Below are 24,317 nucleotides of genomic sequence, written 5' to 3'. Positions count from 1 at the left end.
ACAAAGTTTTAGCGAGGAGGCTGAAGAGAGCTGGGCTATGCGCGTCAATACCTACAGCCTTCTACAGGTGCAACAATACAGTGAGCAGTAGTTCTGTGGGTGAAGATGCCTTTTTAATGCAAGAGGTCGGAGGAGAATGGCCAGACTGTTTCAAGCTGACAGGAAGGCGACAGTAACTCAAATGACCACACATTACAGCACCGGTGTGCAGATGAGCGTCTCATACATGTCGAACTTCCAAGTGGATGGGCTACAGCAGGAGAAGACAACAAACACACATTCAGTGGTCACTTTTGCAGGTACATTAGGTACAGGAGATGTCTAACAATGTTGCCACTGAGTGTATACACCAGAGCCAATTTACAATGGTCAATTAATCTAGCAACCCTTACATTTTCCACTGTGTAACTCAAGGGTAGCACTGTGGCGTAATGCTTTACAGCACCAGCAACTGTTTTCCCATTCCTACTGCCGTCTGTATATTATATTCTTCCTGTGACTGTGTGCATTTCCTTTGGGTGCTCCAGTTTCCTCCCACGTTCCAAAGACGTACAGGTTAGGGTTGGTAAGATGTGGAAGCAGCTGTGGACAGCAATCTTGAAGACTTGCCAGAGAAGTTTGATCAGGTTAACGTCAGGACTGTGACTGCGCCACACAAGAACACCAATCTTCTTCATTTGAAGCCTCTCCATAGTTCTGGCAGTGTGCTTTGTGTTGTCCTGCTGAAAGGTGAACTTCCCCCGCAGTCTAAGCTTTCTGCCAGAGACTAGCAGGTTTTTATCCAGGATCTCTCTGTGTTTAACAGCATCCATCTTCCCATTGACCCTGACCACATTTCCCAATCCCAGCTGCTGAAAAGCACCCCTATAGCAAGAAGCCACCTCCACTATACTTTACAGTAAGGATGGCGTTACCTGCCTGATTTACACCACATTTACTACTTAGTGTTGAGGCTAATAAGTTCTTCTTTAGTTTCATCTGACCACAAGACCTTCTTCCACATATGAACAGGATCTTTGCAATACAGTACGTACCTAATAAAGTGGCCACTGAGCAAATGTTGAGGTGTGATATGGGAGTCCAGGTCATGCACAAGTGAAATTCCCCTTTTTCCAATGTGGGAAAGGCAAACAGGAGAAAGGAAACCAGGAGCTAAATCACATCACCCTTTCATAAATAAAGCTGAATGAACTAATCGATATCCATGAAGCATGTTTATGCGATAGTCTAAAAAAGCAGCCTAACTTTTCATTTACTTACATGCCTTCATTTCAAAGCTCAAAGTACATTTATTACCAAGGGATGTACATGTCATACTATCCTGAGATTCATTTTCCTGTGGGCATTTGCAGCAGATACAAAGAAAACAATAGGATCAATGAGGCACACTCACACATTTCTTACATCAGTGGCACAGTAATGTAAACTGTGAGCAGTTTCATACTCCTGGGAGTGCATATCTCACACAACTTCTCATGGTCCCAGAACACATTCTGCACAGTCACAAAGGCTCACTAACACCTCTACTTTCCGAGGAGGCTGAAGTGAGCTGGACTATCCATGTCAGTACTCAAAACCTTCTACAAATGCACAGTGGAGAGCACCCTAACAAACTGCATCACTGCGTGGTACGGCAACTGGTCTGCAGCGGACAGGAAGTCTTTACAACAGGTGGTCAAAACTACCCAACTCATCTCTGGCATCAGCCTAGCCCTCATCAAGAACACAATGAATATAATCAATATACATAAAATTGCCAGCAAAAGGCCAGTGACATCATGAAAGATTCCACCCACTCTGCTCACAGACTGTCGGTCTAACTCCCATCAGGAAGGAGGCTATGTAGAATCCATACTAGGACCATCAGACTCAAAAACAATTATTTTCCCCAAGCAGTGAGGCTGAGCTACACCTCCACCCACTAACCCACCCCTCCACAGCTCCCTATCACCAATACTTCATCATTTCCTGTCAGTCACCTGCTGTACAGACACTCCTGTGCCTAGCGTCAATTTACAGACATGCAATCAATACATAATACAATATATATAAGCTACCTTTTGTATTTGTATTAACTGGTGTTTTTATTACAGCGTTCTTTATTTTAATGTGCTTTTTTGCCCTGTAGCAGATCCGGAGTAACAATTATTTTGTTCTTCTTTACACTTACTGGTAATGATATTAAACAATCTTGAATCTTGAATCACTACACACAAAGATTGACAAATGATCAATGTGCAAAAGATGACCAACTGTGCAAATATAAAAAGACAAAATAGATAATAATAATAATAACAAATCAACAAATAATAAATAATATTGAGAACGAGTTGTAGAATCCTTGAACACAAGTACAGCAAGCACTTGAAAGTCCTTGAATCTGGCTACGATATTGAATTGTTTAACCTAGTGAACTGCACATGACTAATCTGAATAATCTCCAGATTCCACTGTAACAGCTGGGGGGATTTAAATCCCATTAATCAAATGAATTTACAATTAAAAAAACAATATTGGGATAGTAATCATGAAATTTTGGGCTCTTTGAAATATGCCATAGGTTAACTACTGATGTTCAAGAAAAGACACACAATAGTGGCATTCAGCAGAACATAAGAACATAAAACATGGGAGCAGAAATAGGCCATTCAGCCCATCAAGTCTACTCCACCATTCCATCTTTGATGATTTATTATCTCTCTCAACCTTGTTCTCCTGCCTTCTTCCCATAGCCTTTGATGCTGTTACTAATTGAGAGCCTACTAACCTCCGCTTTAACTATACCTAATGTCTTGGCCTCCACAGCTGTCTATGGCAATAAACTTCACAGATTCACCACCCTCTGACTAAAGCAATTCCTCTTCATCTCTGTTCTAAAGGGATGTCCCTGTATTCTGAGGTTGTGCCTTCTGGTCCTGGACCCTCTCACAAATGGACATGTGAGCAGAATCCAAATCACTAACACAAGGCATAAAATCAGTTATTTCATGGCAGCAGTACAGTGGAAGACATTAAAATACTATATATTACAATAAGAAACACACTAAACATAAATTAAACCAAATACTGAATATTTATTATTTACATATTAAATAAGTTATTAAATAAATTAGTAATTTTTATAAATTATTAATTAGAAAATAAAGCTAATCTTTAAATCTATCATTATACATGATTCCAAACCAAGTTAGTGTGATCACTTCAGTCAAGAATTATGTTCTCTTAAGGCAGAGGTTCGCAGCTTGGGGTCTAAGGACCCCTTGGTTCTTGTTAAATGTCTATGGCATAAAAAAAGGTTTGGAACTCCTGTTCTGAGAGGTTTTCTATTGATGGGCCTTCAGGTGACTCTAGGGGGAATCTGGTATTCATGCATGCGGGATGTTAGGGTAAATATCGTTAATAGAGAATGCCTGTGTGTTTTTGTTTAACATGAGGAGTCTGACGCACGGGTAGCCATCTCACGGTTCTTGACAGATTGGGATCATAGTCTACTGGCATGGAGAGGAAGACAACTGGGGACCCTTCAGTCCTGTAGCTTTCCAGTACCTTCACTGCCATTGTGATGTGTCATCTCCTTCTGCCAGCTCCACCATTGAGGCCTTGGTTGGATCTCTGTCTGGAACCTCACTCATGACCTTTGTGCCATAGATGAACTTGGCGCCGGATGACTTAACTCCAGCGGCATTGCTCTTGGGATTTCAGGAACTCACAAGTCTTCCCACCTCGACAAGCGACGATCCTCGGAGAAAAGCATCAGCAGCCCTCTGGAGAGGTCTGGAATAATGTTCAATTGAGGGCTGTTGTTGAGGGACATCAGGTAATTGTTTAGCTGTCAGTAATCATGTACAGTGAGAAGTAAAGGGGGAAAATATTTGGCAGGAAAAGGATTTAGTGGAAGTATGGGATTTGATGACAAACATGTTTTATTTTGGGAAAACTGAGGCTCTGTCTAACCTCCAGCAAGACATGGGTCAAATTGTAGACAGACCCAGACAGGCCTTGGCTCCCTTTGTCTGATCTCCAAATTCCCGACATTTATTTGGAAACAACCAGTCGATGCCAAGTTTTCCATGCCTCTAGTGAATAACGAACAAACAGTCAGAAAACAATTGACTCCTACAATTCTGTTTTACTTCAGATGAGTCCCTAAACAGACAAAGAACTCTGCAATAAAGTAGTACTTGTTTGGGTTTACATGAACTTCTGTGTAAATGGGAAAGTTAGCATGAGATTAATCACAGAATCTGTCATTGATCGACCAATAAGAAAGCCGATGTACCTTGGAGAGAATTCCATTTGCTTGCATCACCATCTGATATGGAGGGGCCACTGCACAGGATTAGAAAAAGCTGCACAAAGCTGAAAACTCACGCAGCTCCATCATGGACACTAGCCTCCTCAGCATCGAGAACATCTTCAAAAGCAGAAAGCCAGGCTCCATCATTAAGACCATACGACCATAACTCATAAGATTAGAATTAGGCTATCTGGCCCATCGAGTCTGCACCGCCATTCAATCATGGCTGATTCTTTCTTTCTATCTCCTCCTCAACCCCAGTTCCCGGCCCTCACCCCGTAACCTTTGATGCCAAGTCCAAACAAGAACCTATTAATCTCTGCCTTAAATACACCCAACGACCTGCCTCCACAGTTGCTTGAGGCAACAAATTCGACAAATTCACCACCCTTTGGCTAAAGAAATTTCTCCGCATTTCTGTTTTGAAAGGGCGCCTTATCCTGAGGCTATGCCCCCATCCAGGGCATGCCCTCTTGTCTTTGCTACCATCAAGGAGGATGTACAGTCAACATTTGAGGAACAGCTTCTTCTCCTCCACAATCAGATTTCTGAATGGACAATGAACCCATGTATAATACTTCACAATTTTTCCTTTCTGATGTTAAACCTGATCCTGATTCAATGAGAGAGGTTGAGCCCAAACTGAAATGAACTGGAGTTTGCAGAAGAACGAGCACAGAGGTGGGGGTGGTGAACATAGCAATGAAAGGTGCCATGATAGCCTGGCAGTTATCGCAATGCTAGTACTTGTTAGGGTGTTCCAGAGTTCAGAGTTCAATTCTGGAGCCGTCCCCATGAACGTGCGGATTTCTTCCAGGAGCTCCAGTTTCCTCCCACAGACCCAAGACATACCGGTTAGTAGGATAATTGATCATTGTAAATTGTCCTGTGATAAGGCTAGTGTTAAGTAGGTAGGTTGCTGGGTGGCGTGGCTCATTGGACCAGAAGGGCCTGTTCCATTCATCATCTCAATAAATAAATAAATCCAAGCAGAAGCAGTCATGTAACATAAACACTGAAATGTTTAAGGATTGTTAATGTATCAGACCACATACGAAATGGCAAACGTTAAAGCACACAACCAACATTAACGTATGCAAGTTGGGCCTAATTTAACCTGAACTCAGGATCATCCATGAATGTACAAAACAGTTCATGCTCACTTCACTGATCTAAAGAATTAGCAGTAAGCTGGGGTAGAAATGCTGAAAAGAAACCTAACAGCAGGTTCAGTAACGTGAGTTCTGGCTCATTTACCGGCCGCATTTCATGCATTAAAGTTATGGTTGGAGGGAACCAATATACACTCATTCCTTCATCGGGGAAGGTCTCGAGCTTTGATCTGCTCCCATTGGACTATTGCTTCTGTAACAATGTCAATAGCTCAATGTGGGATTAAAGAAAGAATGTTCAACTTAACTACACACAGAAAGGGTTCGCTTGTCAGTCTCTCACCATCCAATGTTACCTCAGATTCAGATTTAGTTTTCAGGTGTACGTCAAAGCATACAGTGAAATGAATAAATTCTTCTTAGGCTTCCTGCCGTGTACAGATATCGATTTTAACCAATGTTTCAATGACAAACTCTGCCATCTTCACCAGGGATGCTGCCTGGGCATGTCTAGTCCAATGGTATATACATCCCTGTCATCTGTCCCTCCTGACTGGTTGGTCCCCATCCAATCAGGTTTCCACTGTCCCTTGTTTACACTTATATTCTAGTTCTTACTCAGGGCAAGACCTTCATCTTGGTTAATTTTTTTTTTCCTCTAATTTTGCTTCAATAGCTTTCTTCACCAGGCAGTCTCAAAAGCACTGGCATGGGTAACCCAAAAAGAAATAAATTGGGCCTTTAAAAGGGCTGATGGAAAAAGCAGGAAACCTAACAACAAGGAGGAATCTGCTGCTACCACTCATCTGCCCTATACTTCAACAGTTTCAGGAAGGATCACCACGATCCTGAAGAAACACTGGATTTATACCATCCACAAACCCGAAAGGAAGATCAAATCACAGCTTATGCAGGTGAAAACCGACCTGGGTCTCAGGACAACTGGTGTTCACAGGATTCCCTGTGAATGCACAGCAGCGTATATTGGCCAGACGGGATGCACTTTGGAAATCCTCATCAAGGAGCAGAACACTGCATTTGCAATGGCCATAGGATTGACTTCAATGACTCAAAACTACTGTGTCACGTTTCGGACCACTTGGTGAAGGAAGCCACTGAAATAAAATGAGAGGAAAAGAATTTTAACAAAGACAAGTGTCTCACTCCAAGTAAGAACTGGAATTCAACTGTAAACAAGGTGGGAGAGTGGAAACCTGATTGGATGAGGACTAACCAATCAGGAAGGACAAATGACAGGGGTATAAATACCCCTGAACTAGACATGCCCAGGCATCATCCCTGATGAAGATGGCAGAGTTTGTCATCGAAACAACAGTTTCAAATTGACTGCTGGACCTGGCTGGAAGCCCAAGAAGAGCTTATTCATCGTATATGCCAGGAAAGCACTAGAACCTTTATACAGTGAAATGCTTCCTTTGTGTTAAGAGCCAGTACACCCAAGGAGTTCCTGATGTACTTCACTGATCATTCAGAGTTTGTGGGAATAACTGAGAAGGTCGGCTTTTACTTCCCCTTGGTAATTCATCATCATTATGTGCTGTGTCATCTGACCTTGGCGATCATGATTGTTCTTGGCAAATTTTTCTGCAGAAGTGGTTTGCCATTCCTCTGGACAGTGTCTCTACAAGACGGGTAACCCCAGCCATTATCAATACTCTTCAGAGGTTGTCTGGCCAAATTGAAATGTACCAGTTGCTCATGTGACCATCCACCACCTTCTCCTATGCCTTCATGTGACCCTGATTGGGAGCTACGCAGGTGCCTCATCTTGCACAAGGGTGACCTGCAGGCTAGCGGAGAGAAGAAATGCCTTACACCTCCTTTGACAGAGAAGTATCGCCACCCCACCACCCATCCTTCCTGATTACCCTGGGCTTTCTTCTGAAGTAAAATCCGTGTGGTGAATGCATCCCCACAATTCCCTCACCCTTTCTCCTCTTCACACCTGCGTTCTCCCCTCTCCCCTCTCAGTCCTGATGCAGGGTTTCAACCCAAAGCATCAATAATTTATTTCGCCATACAGGGCATCATTCAGGGCAACTTTAATGGGCGAGTGTGATCGATCGTAAATTAGGGGATCACAGTTAAGCACCTCTGATACATTCACCAAAAGCAGAACTTCCCTGTGGCCAAACATTTTAGTTCCGGTTCTCATTCAAGTCCGGTTTACTATCATTTAACTATACACACGTATATAACATATATAACCATATAATGTATATAGAAATGAGACAGTGTCTCTGTGCACTAGCGTGTAAAGCCCAGTAGTACATAACAAATGATAACTTACAAAGGTAAAATCTCTAGATGGATCAAACATAAGTAACAAATTAAAGTGCATTAATATTAAACATTAAGGTACAGAACAGATTAACCAGCGGGGTTCTGAATACAATGCGGCCGGGAGTTCAGAAGCCTAATGGCCTGGGAGAAGAAACTGTCACTCATCTTTCTGTTCTTATTTTAATGCATCTTGGTCTCTTGCCTTTTGGTAGAAAGTCAAAGAGGATGCTAGATGGATGGGTGGGTTCCTTAATAATACTAAGGGTCCTGCGTACACAACACTCCTGATAAATGTCCCCAGTGGATAGTAGGGAGACCTCTATGATCCTCTCAGCTGTCCTCACAGTCCTTTGTAGGGACTTCCAGTCCAGTGCTCGATTGCTCCCAGACCAGATGGAGATGTAACTTGTCAGGATGCTCTGAGTGGTGCTCCTGTAAAACACAGTTACGATGGAGGGCTGGGGGGGTGGGAGCTTTGCTTGCTTCAATCTTCTTAGGCAGTGAAGGCGCTGCTGTGCCTCCTTGTTCAGGGAGGTGATATTAAAGGACCAGGTGAGGTCGTCCATGCTGTGAACTCTCAGGAACTTGGTCCACTTAACTCTCTCTAGAAAGGAGCCTTGTATTCACAGAGAGGGACTCAGAACCTACTCACGTGTTGTGACGAGGCCACCCTCAGGGTAACACCTAACATCTAGGTGGCCTCAAACCTGATGGCTTGAATACCGATTTCTCCTTCCAATAAACATAATCCTTCCCCCTCCTCTCTTCTTCTATCCCCCACTCTTGCCACTTAGCTCTCCTGCCCTGCATATCACCTTCCCCTGGTGTCCCTCCTCCTTCCCTTTCCGCAATGGCCCACTCTCCGCTCCTATCAGATTCCTTCCTCTCCAGCCCTTTACCTTTCCTACCCATCACCTCCCCCTGGTGTCCCTCCTCCTTCCCTTTCTCCCACGGTCCACTCTCCGCTCCTATCAGATTCCTTCCTCTCCAGCCCTTTACCTTTCCTACCCATCACCTCCCCCTGGTGTCCCTCCTCCTTCCCTTTCCGCAATGGCCCACTCACCTCTCCTATCAGATTCCTTCCTCTCCAGCCCTTTACCTCTCCCACCCATCACCTCCCCCTGGTGTCCCTCCTCCTTCCCTTTCTCCCACGGTCCACTCACCTCTCCTATCAGATTCCTTCCTCTCCAGCCCTTTACCTCTCCCACCCATCACCTCCCCCTGGTGTCCCTCCTCCTTCCCTTTCTCCCACGGTCCACTCTCCTCTCCTATCAGATTCCTTCCTCTCCAGCCCTTTACCTTTCCTACCCATCTGGCTTTACTCATCGCCTTCCTGCTATCCTCCTTCCCTTATCCCCACTTTTTTTTTCTGGCATCTTCCCCCTTCCTTTCTGGTCCTGAAGAAGGGTCTCGGCCCAAAGCATCAACTGTTCATTCACTTCCATAAATGCTGCCTGACCTGCTGAGTTCCTCCAGCAATTTCTGTGTTGCTTTGGATCTTTAATAGGTGAAGGCTCAAGAAGGTGACATCCACCATGGACCCTCACCATCTTCTCATCAGGCAAGAGGCACAGGAACCTGAGCAAGCACACTCACTGTTTCAGGAAGAGTTTCTTCCCTTCTACCATCAAATATCTCAATGGACCATCAACCCAAACACCTCACCATTTTGGTCACATTTTGCACTATTTATCTATTTTATTGTAACTTTTAGTAACTTACATATTGCACTGTACTGCTGCTGCAAAAAAAACAGATTTTATTATATCTTTGAAGTCAATTTTGTTCTGTCTGTGCACAACTACATATCAAGTAAATAAAAGCACACACACGGGAGATAGGGAGATAGTTTGATCTGGTGTATTTACATTGCAGTAAGAGAGAGAGAGAGAGAGAGAGAGAACAATGCACAAACAACAGATCAGTACATAATGCTAAGGGGGGGGGGGTATCATTGCTATAAACTAAATAGATCCACATATTACACTTCCTCCCCCCTTTACATTAATATGACGTAAAATGGTACAAAACATTCTTTTGGGAGGCGCTCTGTTTCTTTCAGGGTAGTACCTCTGGACCTGTGGAATGGTATCAGGTTTAGCAGATGTCACATTGCTGTCAGTGACATGATCATATCTGAGCAGTAAGTCCAGTGACTGTAGTGGCGTCCATCTTGTTGGATGCAATCGACTCAGGTTTGTTCTTCGGTTGAGCATCCAGTGTCTGGTCCACATGACGTCTCCATGTCTGATCTCCAACATCCACTGTGTACATCAGTGGTCCAGTTCTTGTAGCTATCCTACTGGGTGTCCACTTAACCTTCTTGATAATCACATGCTAGGACTTCCTGTCCAATCTCAAAGCTCTTTGTTGCTTCACTTGGCAACTGACTGAACTGTTTATTCTGTACTTCCCCCCGGAGGGCTGGTTTCAGGAGCTCTATGCGAGATCTCAGATTCCTGTTCATGAACTGCATTGCAGGTGTTCGATTTGTCAGCACATGAACTGAGTTCGGATACACAAAAAGGAAGTTGTCTACCTTGTGCTGTAGAGAAATGTCCTCCTTGTCCATCGGTTTAAAGGACTTCATGAAGGTTTGGATAAATCTTCCAGCTAACCCATTCATAGTTGAATGGTTTTCTTCATGAACAGTCTGAATTCCTCTGATGTGTATTGTGGCCTGTTGTCACTCACCATTTGTTCTGGATAGCTGTTTCTGGTGAAGATAGCCCTCAGGGCAGAGACGGTCTTTGCTGAGGTGGTTGACTTCATTAGTATGACCTCCACCCACTTTGAATGCGAATCCACAACAATCAGGAACATGGAGTTCATGAATGGCCCAGCAAAATCAATATGTACTCTTTGCCATGGTAAAGACGGACACTTCCATGGTGCCTGTAAGGGTACATTTTGAACTTTTTTGGCATCTTGAACAGCTTTTGGCCAAGACTTCAATCTGTTTATCTATTCCAGGCCACCACATGTAGCTCCGGGCGAGACTCTTCTCTTAACTGTACCCAGATGTCCTTCATGCAGATCTTCTAACACTCTGTTGCACAGTTTAGAAGGAACCACAACACGAGATCCATATATCAGCATTCTTTGACATACCGACAGTTGGTCTCGTCTCACTGAGAATTCTGGAAGCGGGCCGTCCTTGCATGGTGATTTCATAGACTTCTGACAATGTCAGGTCATTTCTTGTTTCCCTTTGTATTTTGGAATTAGTTACCAGCAACTGGTCCACCAATGCGGTGTAGAACACTTCTGTTGGGTCACAGTACGAAGATTTTTCTTCTTTGATTGCCAGTGTTGGAAGACATGACAAGCCATCAGCATTGCTGTGTTGCTTGGTACCCTTGAACTCTATGTCATTAGAGTGGGCTCCTAGGAACAATGCCCAATGTTGTAACTGGGTAGCAGTCATCACCGGAATTCCCTTCCAGGGATTGAAAATGGGCACAAGGGGCTGATTGTCTGTCACTAGCGTAAATCTTTGTTTGTTCAGGTAGTGGTAGAACGTCTTTATTCCCCATACTAGATTAAGGGCCTCTTAGCCGACCTGTGCACAGTTGCATTCTGCGTTCGTCAGTGATCTTGAAGCAAACACAAATGGATGTTCAGGTCCAGCTTTCACAATGTGTGACAAAATGACTCCAATGCCAAAACGGGACATATCGCACACCAGTATGACAGTCAGTGATGGGTCATGATGGTTGAGCAGTTCATTGGATGTTATTAGTCCCTTTGTTTCCTTAAATGCTCTTTTGCATCTTTCTGACCGTTCTCACTTAGCTCCTGTCTGCAACAGTGCATTCAATGGTTGCAGCACTGTATCAATGTTTGGGAGAAACCAGTGGTAGTATTTACAAAGCCTAAGTATGACCTGAGACGTGACACATTTTCCAGTTTGAGTGCCTGTAGAACTGCTTCAATCTTCTCGTGACTTACGTAAGCCTCGCTTATCAATGACATGTCCACAGTATGAGATTTTGTTCTTAAAAAACTTCTGTTTCTTTGCGCACAGACTATATTCACTCAGACAGGTAAGCATTTTACCAAGGTTCTGGAGAGGCTATCCATCATTCTTGCCAGTCACAATAATGTCATCAGGATAATATTGCATTCCTGGGATATCTTGGAGTACTTGTCCATTGTTCTTTGCCAATTTGCTGGAGCTGATGCGACACCAAAGATGAGACTATTATAATCGAACAGTCGAGTCAGTGCTGATAGTGAGGAACTTCCTGCTTGGCTCCTCAATCTCCATTTGCAGATAGGCTTGTGATAAGTCAATCTTTGAAACCCTCTCCCCACCAGCCAAAGGTGCAAAAATGTCTTCTATTCATGGCAGGGAATAAAACACAGTACACAGCACTGAGTTGATGCTCAGCTTGTGAATGTCTCTGTCCTTCCCTTTCTTGATCACCGGGACAATGGGTGAGGCCCAACTGCTCCACTCAACCTTGGAGAGAAGTCCAGATGCATCCAAGCTCTGCAGTTCAGCATCCACTTTAGGATGTAGTGCGTAAGGCACTGGACGCACTTTATGGAATCTTGGTGTTGTTGTTACATCGAGTTCAATTCCAACCTTCATGTCTTTGGTTTACCAATGCCCTTTCAAAACACCTTCTCACTAGCATTAAGCAACTGTGCCAGTCTCTGGTTAGTGCTACCACTTATGCTGTCATTGCCACAGAGAGCTTTGACTGAGTGACAATCTAGTTGGATTTTTCTCAATCACTCATTTCTCTTTTCAATCCATAAAGCTCTAACTGTTGTGTTTGGCCTCCACACATCACATTCACTTTCAGTTTGCCTTTGGGAGACACTTTTCACCTGTGTAGGTCTTTAGCATCACTGAGGTCTTCTCTAATGGTATCTAAGAAAACAAACTGTTGTAGTCAGCCTCTAGAATTATGGACAAAGCTGACCCTGTATCCAGCTCCATTTTCAGTTTTACACTGGATGCATCTATTGTGGTCCAGATGATTTGTGATCTGCTTCAGTTATACTATGTAGTTCTACACATGACAGTTCACAATTGTCAGGCCCTATGTTGTCTGATTCTGCTTTACATTCAGTAACTTTATACATTTGCTTAGTTTTGTTTTTGAGATTTTTCACTTGGCTGTGCTTTTTGTCTGACTTGCACACTCTCTCTATGTGACCTTATCTGTGACACTTCCTGCACACGTTTTCATTGAAACAGCAGTCATTTGCATCATGGGAAGATTTGCCACATTGATAACATCTTTGGCTCTTTGCACCATTCAGGTGCACTTCACACTCTTACCTCCTTTTCTGCAGTTCTGTTGCATCCTTTGCTGCGGATTCTAGTGACATTGCAATGGTCAGTGCCCGTTCTCAGGTTAGGTCTCTTTCAGACAGTAGCCTCACTTAAGTGTTCTGACTGTGCATGCCACATTCAAGCCTGTTACTTAACGCCTCACAAAGTCCATCTGTAAAGTCATAGTACTGGGAAAGTTTGTGCAGTTCTGCACTGTATTCAGAAACGCTTTCATCTTTTGACTGGCTCCCTTTATAAAATCTCTCAGCTATTGCCAGTGGTTTAAGGCTCAAGTGATTTTGAAATATTCTAACAATTTTGTCAAAAGTATTGCTTACGGGCTTTTCAGAGGTTACTAGGTTGCATTGGAGACTGGTCGTCCTTGAACCCATGAAGCTAATAAGCCATTAAGCTGTCTTTTGCTCCTCCATGTTGTTTGTGTTACAAAACAGTGAAACCCTCACAATATACAACCCCCAGACTTCATTAGTGCTATCAAATTCTTCAACTTTCCTGACTGAAGCTATCAGCTTTAAATTCAGCGCATTATTCACTGTTTCTCACAGGTCCTTCGGCTTTCTCATGCTGTATAACTCTTGCTATTTTGTCACTGCAGTCTGTGATATTTTCTGACATTTAGCTTCTTACCAAATTGTGTCTATGCACAACTGCATATTGATTAAATAAAAGCAGGTACGCGGGAGATAGCTTTAACCGGTGTATTCATATTTCAGAAAGGGGGGGGGGGGAAGAGAAGAGAGAGAGAGATTCGCATGCATAGACAACTGTGCATATGCAGAGAACAGATCAACATGCAGTACTGGGGGGGAAGCCATTGCTCTAAAATAGACAATAGGTACAGGAATAGGCCATTCGGCCCTTCGAACCAGCACCGCCATTCAATGTGATCATGGCTAATCATCCACAACAGTACCCCGTTCCTGCCCTCTCCCCATATCCCTTGACTCCAAAGAAATAGATCCATACATTACAAATTTATTATTAAAGAACATATATGTCACTAGTATGTACATTTGTACATACTACCCTAAGACTGATTTTCTTGAAGGCATTTACAGTAGAACTGAGAAATATAATATAATCCATGAAAAACTACACACAAAATCTGACAAACAACCAATGTGCAAAAGAAGACAAACTGTGCAAATGCAATAAATAAGTAAATACAGACAGTCTCCGAGTTACGAACATCCGACTTACGGACAACTCGTACTTACAAATGGAGGGAGGACAGCTTCGTTTGCCATTTTAAGTTGCTGTCGTTAACACTGTGTTGAGTGTGCAACTTTGTATCTGGCTTAAATACTTCTTAGCAAGTTATACCCTGACGCCATCTTTTCCAGTCAGCACCGTCCCCACTTGTCCCACTTAACCTTTCTCAGTGCAGGTGGATTTTAGGACCCGGAGCAGCACAAGATACTAGCGACTGCTGCTGTACTTTTTTTTATTAAGTGCGATCGTGAACAATAGCCAGAACAGAAATGCTGATCAAGTCAACTAGTTCCCAAAGAGAACTCTGATAGGCCAATCAGACGGTTCACTGCTGCTCAGTGATAGAACATAAAATCTGCAGTTTTCTGTTCCGTTGACAGAGAATGATCGCAATTGAAAATAAAATGGAAATAATAAAGCTATTGGAAAGAGGTGAAACATCATCGATCATTGGACAAGCTTTAGACTACAATCGGTTAATGATTGGAACAACTTTAAAGGATACAGGTAAAGGATAAAGTGAGAATAATGGAGCATCTGAAAGGCCCTGCCCCGATGAAAGCTACAATTATTACTAAGCAACGCTTACTATATACTAAGACAAACGTTTGACTAACTAACGCTAAATAATACCGGATGCACCTGTTTCGACTTATCCGATTTAAAGACAGACTCAGGAACGGAACTCGTTCATAACCCGGGCACTGCCTGTATATAATTGCATGCACACATACATATTACTGAGAACATGAATTGTAGAGTCTTTGAAAATGAATCTATAGTTTGTGGAATCAGTTCAAAGTTGAAGTGAGTGGAATTATTCATGCTGGTTCAGGAGCCAGAAGGTTGAAGGGCAAGATGTCAGTGATGCTAAACCTGACCCTGCTACTCAACCCAATGACTTGCTCCAGCAGATTGTTTGCTGCTGCAGCTTAGTATCTACAATCTCTTGAGTGTCCTTATTATGCTGCTGGAGCTGGAGATCTAAGGTTTCAATCTAATAAATGAACTCCTAATGTACACGAGACCAAGATGATGGATTTGATTTGGAAGGAACTGGGAGATGGTGACATTGCCACATTATAGTGAAGCCCACATGCTTCAGAGGGGCAGTCAATGAAGGCTTGGTGAGTTGCCCTAGCATGCTCAGTCGATAGCACATGCTGTCAGCATCGTGCGACAGTGTTAGAGGGAATGTGCCAAGCTGTTTCATCCCAGATGGCGTTGAGCCACCGTTGAGAGCTCTTGGAGCTGCACTTGTCCAGGCAAGTGGAGAGTGTCACATCCATCACACTTCAGAACTGTGCCTTGATGGTGGCAAAACACTTCACTTCCAATTTTGCTTACAACTGCAAAGTTAGGAACATCTTGAGGGAGATGGAAGCAATTTTCATTCACCATGAGGTTCCGCCAGTGTGTGGCTCCCATGCACCAGGCAATGAAAAACATTCTTTTCTTTTACCGAGCACAGGTAGGAGGTTGCAGAGCAAGCCTGGGCCACCACCCAGCCCGGTACTGCCCTTACAGTTTTACGAGAAGTAAATTCAAGCTTTGAAAAATCAGAATCAAAATCAGGTTTATCGTCACTGACATCTGTCATGAAATAGGTTGCTTTCAGGCAGCAGTGCAACAGATGAAAGTACTATAAATTACAATACAAAGTAAAATAAGTCAGTCATAAAGAGAGCAAATAGTGAGGAAGTGTTCATGGTTCATTGTCCATTCAAAAATCCGATGGTAGAGGGGAAGAAGCTATTTCTGAATCATTGAGTGTGCCTCTTCAGGCTCCTGTACCTCCTCCCTAATGGTGGTGATGTCCTCGGTGTTGGGTGTCGTTAATAATGGATGCCACCTTCACGAGGCACTGCCTCCTGAAGATGCAACCACAGGGAAACACAGTCAACAGAAAGGAATCGCACACAGTACCAAGCACACAAAAGCAGGCAGACACTGCACACTTCGCCGTGCAATGTACAGTACAGTCAGTCCCACGGACGAGTCTTGGATCTCATTTGCCAGTTCATTAAACACCGTGGCAGCAACCAGGGCAACTGTGCATTTCTTTCGCAGTTGGACTTCTAGCTCTCATGATTGAGAGGCTGCTTGAGAAAACAGAGAGAGAAGCAGACCTGCCTGCATGAAAATGATAGAGCCATTCAGAACAGCAGGTGACCATCTTGTCTTTGCTGACTCTGAATGAGCTCGCCGAGTAATCTCTCTCCTACCTAAAGCACTGACATTATGGACCCTGCCCAAAGGTCCATTATGGACCTTGGCTCTTTTAAAAATGCAACCAAGCTTGCATCATATCCCATGCACTCTGCAGTTGAAGTGAATTCCCTGATGAAATGTGGCACAGAAAAATGCCACAAATCAGGGTTTAACCGATAAGCATAATAATCCCCATCAGAAAATGCACAAACTCAAACAAGCTGTCAAAAAACAGTGGTCCTGGATTCGACAAGACTCATCTCTATGGGTCATTGAATACTTGACAACCAGCCAACAACAAATGAGAGCTCCTGCTTAAGAATACTTAACATCTTTCATTCTCTTACTTAAACATTGCCACAATCACCCACACAAGTTACAAAATGCTACTACAGAGTGTTATTGAGGAATGTGGTAGTATATTCTCTGAAGGTTAACTTGCAGGTTGAATAAGTGGTAAGAAAGGCAAATGCAATCTTAGCATTCATTCTGTTCAAATATAAAAGCAAAGAGGTATTGCTAAGGTTATATAAAGCATTTGTCAGAATGAACATGGAGCATTGTGAGCAGTTTGAGGCCTCTTATCTAGGTAAAGATGATCTAGCAGTGCAGAAACTCCAGAGGAAGTTCACAAGAATGACCCTAGACTAAAAGGATTACTGAAGGTGTGTCTGATGGCTTTGGGCCTGTACTCACTGGAGTTTAGAAGAATGAAGGGGGATCTCATTGAAACCTATTGAATATTGAAAGGCCTGAATAGAGAATCACAAAACAGCTTTATCATCAGCGGCATGTGTCGTAAGATTTGTTAATTTGTAGCAGCAGTACAACGCAATGCATGATGATATAGAATGAAAAAAATAATTACAGTAAATATATATATATTAAATAGATTAAAATAGTGCAAAAACAGAAATAATATATATTTTAAAAAGTGAGGCAGTGTTCATGGGTACAATGTCCATTTAAGATCTGATGGCAAGAGGGAAAGAAGCTGTTCCTGAATCGCTGATCGTGTGCCTTCAGGCTTTTGTGCCTCCTTCCCGATGGTAATGATGAGAACAAAGGTATGACCTGGGTGACAGGGGTGCTTAATAATGGACGCTGCCTTTCTGAGGCACCACTCCTTGAAGATGTCTTGGGTTCTACGGAGGCTAGTACACAAAGTGGAGCTGACTAATTTTACAACTTTTTGTAGCTTCTTTCAGTCCTGTGCAGTAGCCCCAACCCCCAACACATACCAGACAGTGACGCAGCCTTTCAGAATGCTCTAGATTGGTCGTCTACATCAGGTTTTGAGTGTTTTATATGACAAAACAAATCTCTTCAAACTCCAAATGAAATATATTCACTGTATTGCCTTTTTTATAGCTGCATCGATGTTGTTGGGACAAGGTTAGATCCTCAGAGATCTTGAGGCCCAGGAGTATATGAGGAAATGACATTTCCTACAGTGGGCGAGTCTAGGACTGGGGGGCAAAGCCTCAGAATAGAGGGATGGCCATCTAGAACAGAGATAAGGAAGAATTTCTTTTATCAGAGCGTGGTGGATTTGTGGAATTCATTACCCCAGATGCCTGTGGAGACAAAGTTATTGGTTATATTTAAAGAGGAGATGGATAGGTTCTTGATTAGTCAGGATGTCAAATGTTATGGGGAGAAGGCATGAGGACGGAGTTGAGAGGGATAATAAATCGGCCATGATGGAATAGCAGAGCAGACTTGAAGGGCCAAATGGCCTAATTCTGCTCTTAAGTCTTATGATCTTGTATTGTAGTTCTCACTGATTTAGCAACTTGGATGCTTTATGTGAGAGTTCCCAATACTGAAACAGTGACAAAGCCTCTAAGGGTAATGAAAATAGAAAATGCTGGCTTTGTAAGGTTATTGACTTGAAGCATTATCTCTCCACAGCCGCTGACTTGCCTGCAGATTATCCCCAGCACTTTCCGATTTTATCTACATGCTTTTTCGCTTTTCAAATGCTAACATCAGCTCATTGGATCTTGAGGTTCACATCCATGGATTCCTCAAAGTTACTGCATAAGTGACAGGGTGGGTAAAGAAGCAAATGGTATATTGGCCTCAATTCATCAGAGGAATGAATAGCCACAAGGTAACATTGCAAATATATAAAACACTGGCTAATCACACATGGAATATTGTGTTCAGTTCTGTTCACCTCATGATTAGAAGGACATAAAAGCATTAGAGAGGATGCAAAGGAGATTTACCAGGATGCTGTCTGCACTAGAGAACATGTCTTACGAGGATAGATTGAGTGAGCTAGGACATTTCTCTTTGGAGAGAAGGAGGATGACAGATGACTTAATGAAGGTGTACAGGATGATAAGAGGTATAGACTGAGTGGAGAGCCAGGGTCTTTTTCCGCAAACAGAAATGGCTTCTACTAGGTGACATCATGTTAAGGTGATTGGAATAAAGTATAGAGTGGAGGATGTCAGAGCTATGCTGTTTACACAGAGTGGTGGGTGCATGGAATGCACTGGCAAGCGTGGTGATAGAGGTAGATACATTATGGGAATTTAAGAAATTCTTGGATAGGTACATGGATGATGGAAAAATAGAGGTCTATGTGGTGGCTATTTTTCATTAGGAGCTTGAGGAGATTTCGTATATCACCAAAAACGCATGCAAATTTCTACAGATGTACCACGGACAGCATTCTAACTGGCTGCATCACCATCTGGTATGGTAGGAGGAATTGCATAGGATTGAAATAAGCTGCAGAAAGTTGTGAATTCAGTCAGCTGGGCACTAGCCTTCCCAGCACCAGGACATCTTCGAGGAGCGAGTCTCAAAAAGGCAGCATCCCATCATTAAAGGTGTTATCACCCAAGTCATGCCCTCTTTTCCTTGACACTGTCAGAGTGAAGGTACAGGAGCCTGTAAATACACACTCAATGATTCAGGAACAGCTTCTTCCCCTCTGCCATCAGATTTCTGAAAAGACAAAGAACCTATGAACACTACCTTACTACACTTTCCCCTTTTTTATCTCTCTCTCTCTCTCTACTTATGTATTTATTATATATACACATACATATTTCTTACTGTAATTTACTGTTTTTATTATGTATTGCAATGTGATATGTCTTGTAACTTCAAAACATTAAACTAATTTGAATAAACACAAGGGAGTCTGAAAATACTAGTGTAGTTTGAAAAAAAATACATACATAGTTATATATTTAATATTTGAGTTGCTATATAAATATATACACATATCAATTAAAATATTAAATATCCAACAAATACACACAGTATACACACTATATACTGCCGCCACATAACAACAAATTTCATGACGTGTGCCAGTGATGTTAAACTTAATCCTGCTTCTGGGAAGTATTAGATCAATTTTGTGGTAGGTTAAAAGGTTGGTACCACAACATGGGCCAAAGAGCTGCTAGCGTGCTGTACTGTTCAATGTTCCATGTTCTAAAAGCTTTGGGTTATCTTGAGATGGTGAGGATGTGTGTCTATGCATAGACCCAGAGGCTGTCCACGAGGGAGTTCAAATCAGCCCTGTCGAAACACGTTGCTTTCCCAATCATTTATGAGTCCATTTTGTGTATGAATACCCACACTGACAGACACTGCCCTACTGTGATTCCATATGCCCTTCTGCCACCGAGAAGAGTTGCTCTTGCCAAGAGCCATTTTGTCACTTTATCAGTTCCTGTCAGTCACCTTATGTACAGTTACTCCTGCACCTGTGTTTTACAGGACTGCTTTCATATTTATATTTACTGTCTTGTTTATGCTTATTGTGTTTTTGATGCTGCATCAGATCTGGAGTAACAATCATTTTCTTCTCCTTCAGACTTGCGTACTGAAGAATGACAGGGAGGCTCTCCAACAGGTAGCCAAAACTGCCCAACGTTTCACCGGCCTCCAGCTACCCGCCGTCAAGGGCATGTATGCAGAAAGGTGCCAGAAACATCACGAAGGATCCCACCCGCCCTGCTCATTCCCATCAGGGAGGAGGCTCTTCCTTGCTATTCCCATCAGGGAGGAGGCTCTGTAGCATCCACACTGGGACCAATGGATTCAAAAACAGTTACTTTGCTCAAGCAGTAAGGCTGGTCAACACCTCCGACCACTAGCCCACCCCTCCACACCCCAACCACCACTACTTTATCATTTCCTGTTAGTCACTCTGAACTCCAGTGCCTAACGTCACTTTATGGACATATAATCAATGTATAGAAGCTACCATATCTAAAGTATTTATATTTATTGTGTTTATTATCATTGTGTTCTTTCTCTTTTGTGATTTTTTTTGTAGTGCATCGCATCTGCAGTAACAATTATTTAGTTCTCCTTTACACTTGTGTACCAGAAATGATGGGTGGCAGGATGAAAATACATCTCCACCACAGGAGGTGTAAGGCGCTCCTACCCTCCTCTGTCCTACAGGTCACCCCTGGGCAAGGTGCAGCACTTGCTTAGCCCCCTCGATCAGGGTGACATGAAGCCATGGGAGCAGGTGGTGCGTGGTCCTATAAGCAGCTGGTGCACATCACAAGTCCTGGTTATGTGACTACTGACACCAGACAATCTCTGAACAGTGTTGATAATGGCTAGCATCACCCATCTTGTAAAGACACTGCCCAGAAGAAGGCAATGACAAACCACTTCTGTAGCAAAATTTGCCAAGAACAATCATGGGCGTGGAATGGCCATGATAGCCCACATTATACAACACGGCACATAGCCAACGAACTGGAAATTACATTAAACTATCTGAAAGTTGGATCTCCTCTAATCCATTGAGAGATTCCCTCACTCTTATAACTTGGGGAGAAAAAAGAGAAGAGGGGTTGGATTGCTTCTTTGTCAATTCCACAAACAACCACATTTATTACTGTGTCGCAGAGCACCAGCAGAGTGTGTAGGCACAGCAGCCTCGAAAACAGACTTCAAAACATCTTTTCAACTTAGACTTACTTCTTTTGCTAATAACTGTGCAGTGGGCTGAACATCAGCAGCTGCTCCTGCACAGATGTTGACCTCGGTCACACAGCGGCAGAGGTAGCTCGACTGTGGGTGGGAAGAGCACCGTCACTGTCGCCTACTGCAGGAACCACAAAAGAACACGCTCTTAACAGCTTCAGGAGCTTCAGTGTTTAAAAATAACCACCGAGTCCCATATACAAAAGGTCTAAGGCATGTGAACCAGGCGATAAAACTAGTCGAAGTGCATTGCAAGCCTTCTGAGATAGCACACACGCATTTGAAACATTGGCTTTATTTCTACCACACCAGGTGCTGTTTGACCTGCTGAGTAACTTCAGCACTTCCTATACACAAGAGATTCTGCTAATGCTGGAAATCTTGAGCCACACACACACATAAAAAGCTGAAGAAACTCAACAAGCCAGGCAGTATCTATAATCTTGGACTGAATGCTCAACTGTTTACTCACCTCCACAGACATTTTGTGTGAATTCCAACACTTTGCTTCAGGCCTCCGGCATCTCCGTCTTTTCCTTCTATGTGTACATTTATAGAGCAGAGGTTACAGAATATGTTACGCTGCTGCCTGTCGCTAATGGACACAGATTTCAATACTGGCAGAAGGAGAGGATCACTCCTGGCAAGTACGAAGTGTGGAAGGAGGCTATTCCGCCCGCTTAGCTTGTTCCTGTTGTCTAAACATCTGCCAGCCTGCTCCTTCCCCTGCTCCCAATCCCATTGTCACCTAAATCGAGGTAGAGTGAAAAGCATGCTGTCGACACAGATCATCTCAGTGCAAAAGTGTACTGAGGTAGTGCACGGGAAAACAAGATCAGAGTGCATAATAAAGTGTTACAGACAATAAGTCACAAGGCTATAATGTGTGAGGTAGCATCCTTGGTCCCCTATTCATGATGGAGTGGCCTGTTTCTGCTCTAAACTTGCATATGATGCCACCGTAGTGCTGATTGATGCTCTAGGCCTGTACTTGCTGGAGTTTAGAAGAAGAATGGAGGGGGGGATCTTATTGAAACCTATCAAATACTGAAAGGCCAAGATAGAGTACATCTGGTGATGATGTTGGTATTGTTTCACCTTGTTCTAACTCAATGCTATCTGCAATGATTTGATCTGTATGAATGGTGTACAAGATCTGACTGAAACTTCGCCTCTGCACTTCAAGCCAACCAGCCCAACTCCCCCCCACCCCCCTAACCCCTGTACAATTTTGCTCATCAATGATCCTAAAGAAGGCTCTCAGCCAGAGTTGTCCACTGTTCATTCATTTCTAGAGATGATGCCTGACCTGTTGAGTTTCTCCAGCATTTTCTGTGCGTCACTTTGGATTTTGAGCATCTGCAGAATCTTGTGCTCATGGTTTGGTCAGCAATTGTTTATCTATGGCTCCCTCAAGAACACTAAAAGCTTTTTGGCACCACACTTTGGAGAAACATTCACAGCACTAACCTTATCTCCATTTTAAAATCAACATCCGTTTATTTCTATGTCAAGACCACCTCCCACTCCACCCACACAGCACTGTCTCCCCTTCCTGAGATTGAGGCGAGCGAGGCTCACCCCGCCCTTTTATAACCAATTTGTACAGGAGCACTACTGACAGTGGCTCGACCAGCTTCATCACCATCTGCTATGGGAGTTGCAAGGCATCTGACTACAAGACCCTACAAAGGATTGTGAGGACTGTTGAGAGGATCATTGGGGTCTCTCTTCCACTTGTTAGACATTTATCAGGAGCATTGCGTATGCAGGGCCCTTACAATTGACAAGGACCCCTCACATCCATCCACAATCTCTTTGACCCCCTACCAACAAGCAGAAAATAATGCAGCGTTAGGACAAGGTCTGTTATGCTGGGAAACAGCTTCTTCCCCCAGGCCGTAAGACTATTGAACTCCCTGCCACCACCCAAGACTCATCTCATATGAAGTGCCAGTAGCGTTATACTGTTTGCTTTTTCATTTGGGTCGTAAATGCACCTTATTATTTGTGGTAACATCACTTTATGTGTTGTGTGCGGTAATAATACTTTATGTGTCGTGTACCTAGGTCCACAGGAAGGTTTTCTCATTAGTTGGTATACATGCATAGAGTTGAATGACAATACACTTGAACTTGATTACTCTGTTTCCTCCGGTTTCAACTTCTCCCAGAAGAGGAAAATTCCCTACCATATCTTACCATATCAGGACCCCTCTTCATCTGATAACACTGATGTGAAGAGTACAGGGCTATTTTTGAATGTTAAAAGCATTACATAAATAAAACTCATTGCCTCTGTAGATCTTTTTTCTCACAGAGTTAGCTTGTGGGATTCATTTGGACAAGCAGTCACTTCTGGGGGAGCTGGAGGAAGATGCTGAATTATAACAGCATCCATTGTTTATAGTGCAAAAGAGAAAAAAAATCTGCAGGTGTGTGGTGTGCAGAACATTAATAATGGTGTCCCAGAGAATGGGAAATAAAAATGGATCCATAAATGTGTGCCAAAAACATTGGCAATAAAAGCAAAGCTAACAGAAAGCAAAAAAGTACAAACCAGTTCTGTAGCTGTAAGCATCAAGCATAGAACAGTACAGCACAGGAACAGGCCCTTCAGCCCACAATGTTGTGCTAAACCAATTGAATTAGTAACCCAATGGCCAACTAAACTATTCCCTTCTCATTGTGTCATAGTCGTAGAGGTACAGCACAGAAACAAGCCCTTTGGCCCATCTAATCCATGCCAAAACCATTTAAACTGCCACCTCCCTTCGACTTGCACTGGGACCATAGTCCTCCATACCACTGTCATTCAGGTACCTATCCAAGCTTCTTTTATCATTGAAGTCAAGCTCGCAAGCCCCACTTCTGCTGAAAGCTCATTCCA

The 24,317-nt window shown here is 43.2% G+C and overlaps 1 protein-coding gene across 5 annotated transcripts in view; it reads right to left on the bottom strand.

The window, feature by feature from the left end:
- aff2 (AF4/FMR2 family, member 2) overlaps positions 1–24,317 on the bottom strand; it is a 690,205-nt gene that overhangs the window by 513,991 nt on the left and 151,897 nt on the right. The window contains exon 1 of one of the 5 annotated variants that reach the window (XM_059976696.1): positions 6,336–6,486. The exons of the other annotated variants lie outside the window; for them this stretch is intronic. The gene's annotated coding sequence lies outside the window, so the exon portion shown is untranslated. Of the gene's footprint in view, positions 1–6,335; positions 6,487–24,317 lie in introns of those variants that run through there. 5 annotated transcript variants of the gene reach the window in all.

The sequence above is a fragment of the Hypanus sabinus genome, chromosome 8, assembly GCF_030144855.1.
Source record: "Hypanus sabinus isolate sHypSab1 chromosome 8, sHypSab1.hap1, whole genome shotgun sequence".
Classification (NCBI taxonomy): domain Eukaryota; kingdom Metazoa; phylum Chordata; class Chondrichthyes; order Myliobatiformes; family Dasyatidae; genus Hypanus; species Hypanus sabinus.
This window is presented reverse-complemented; position numbering and strand designations above follow the sequence as displayed.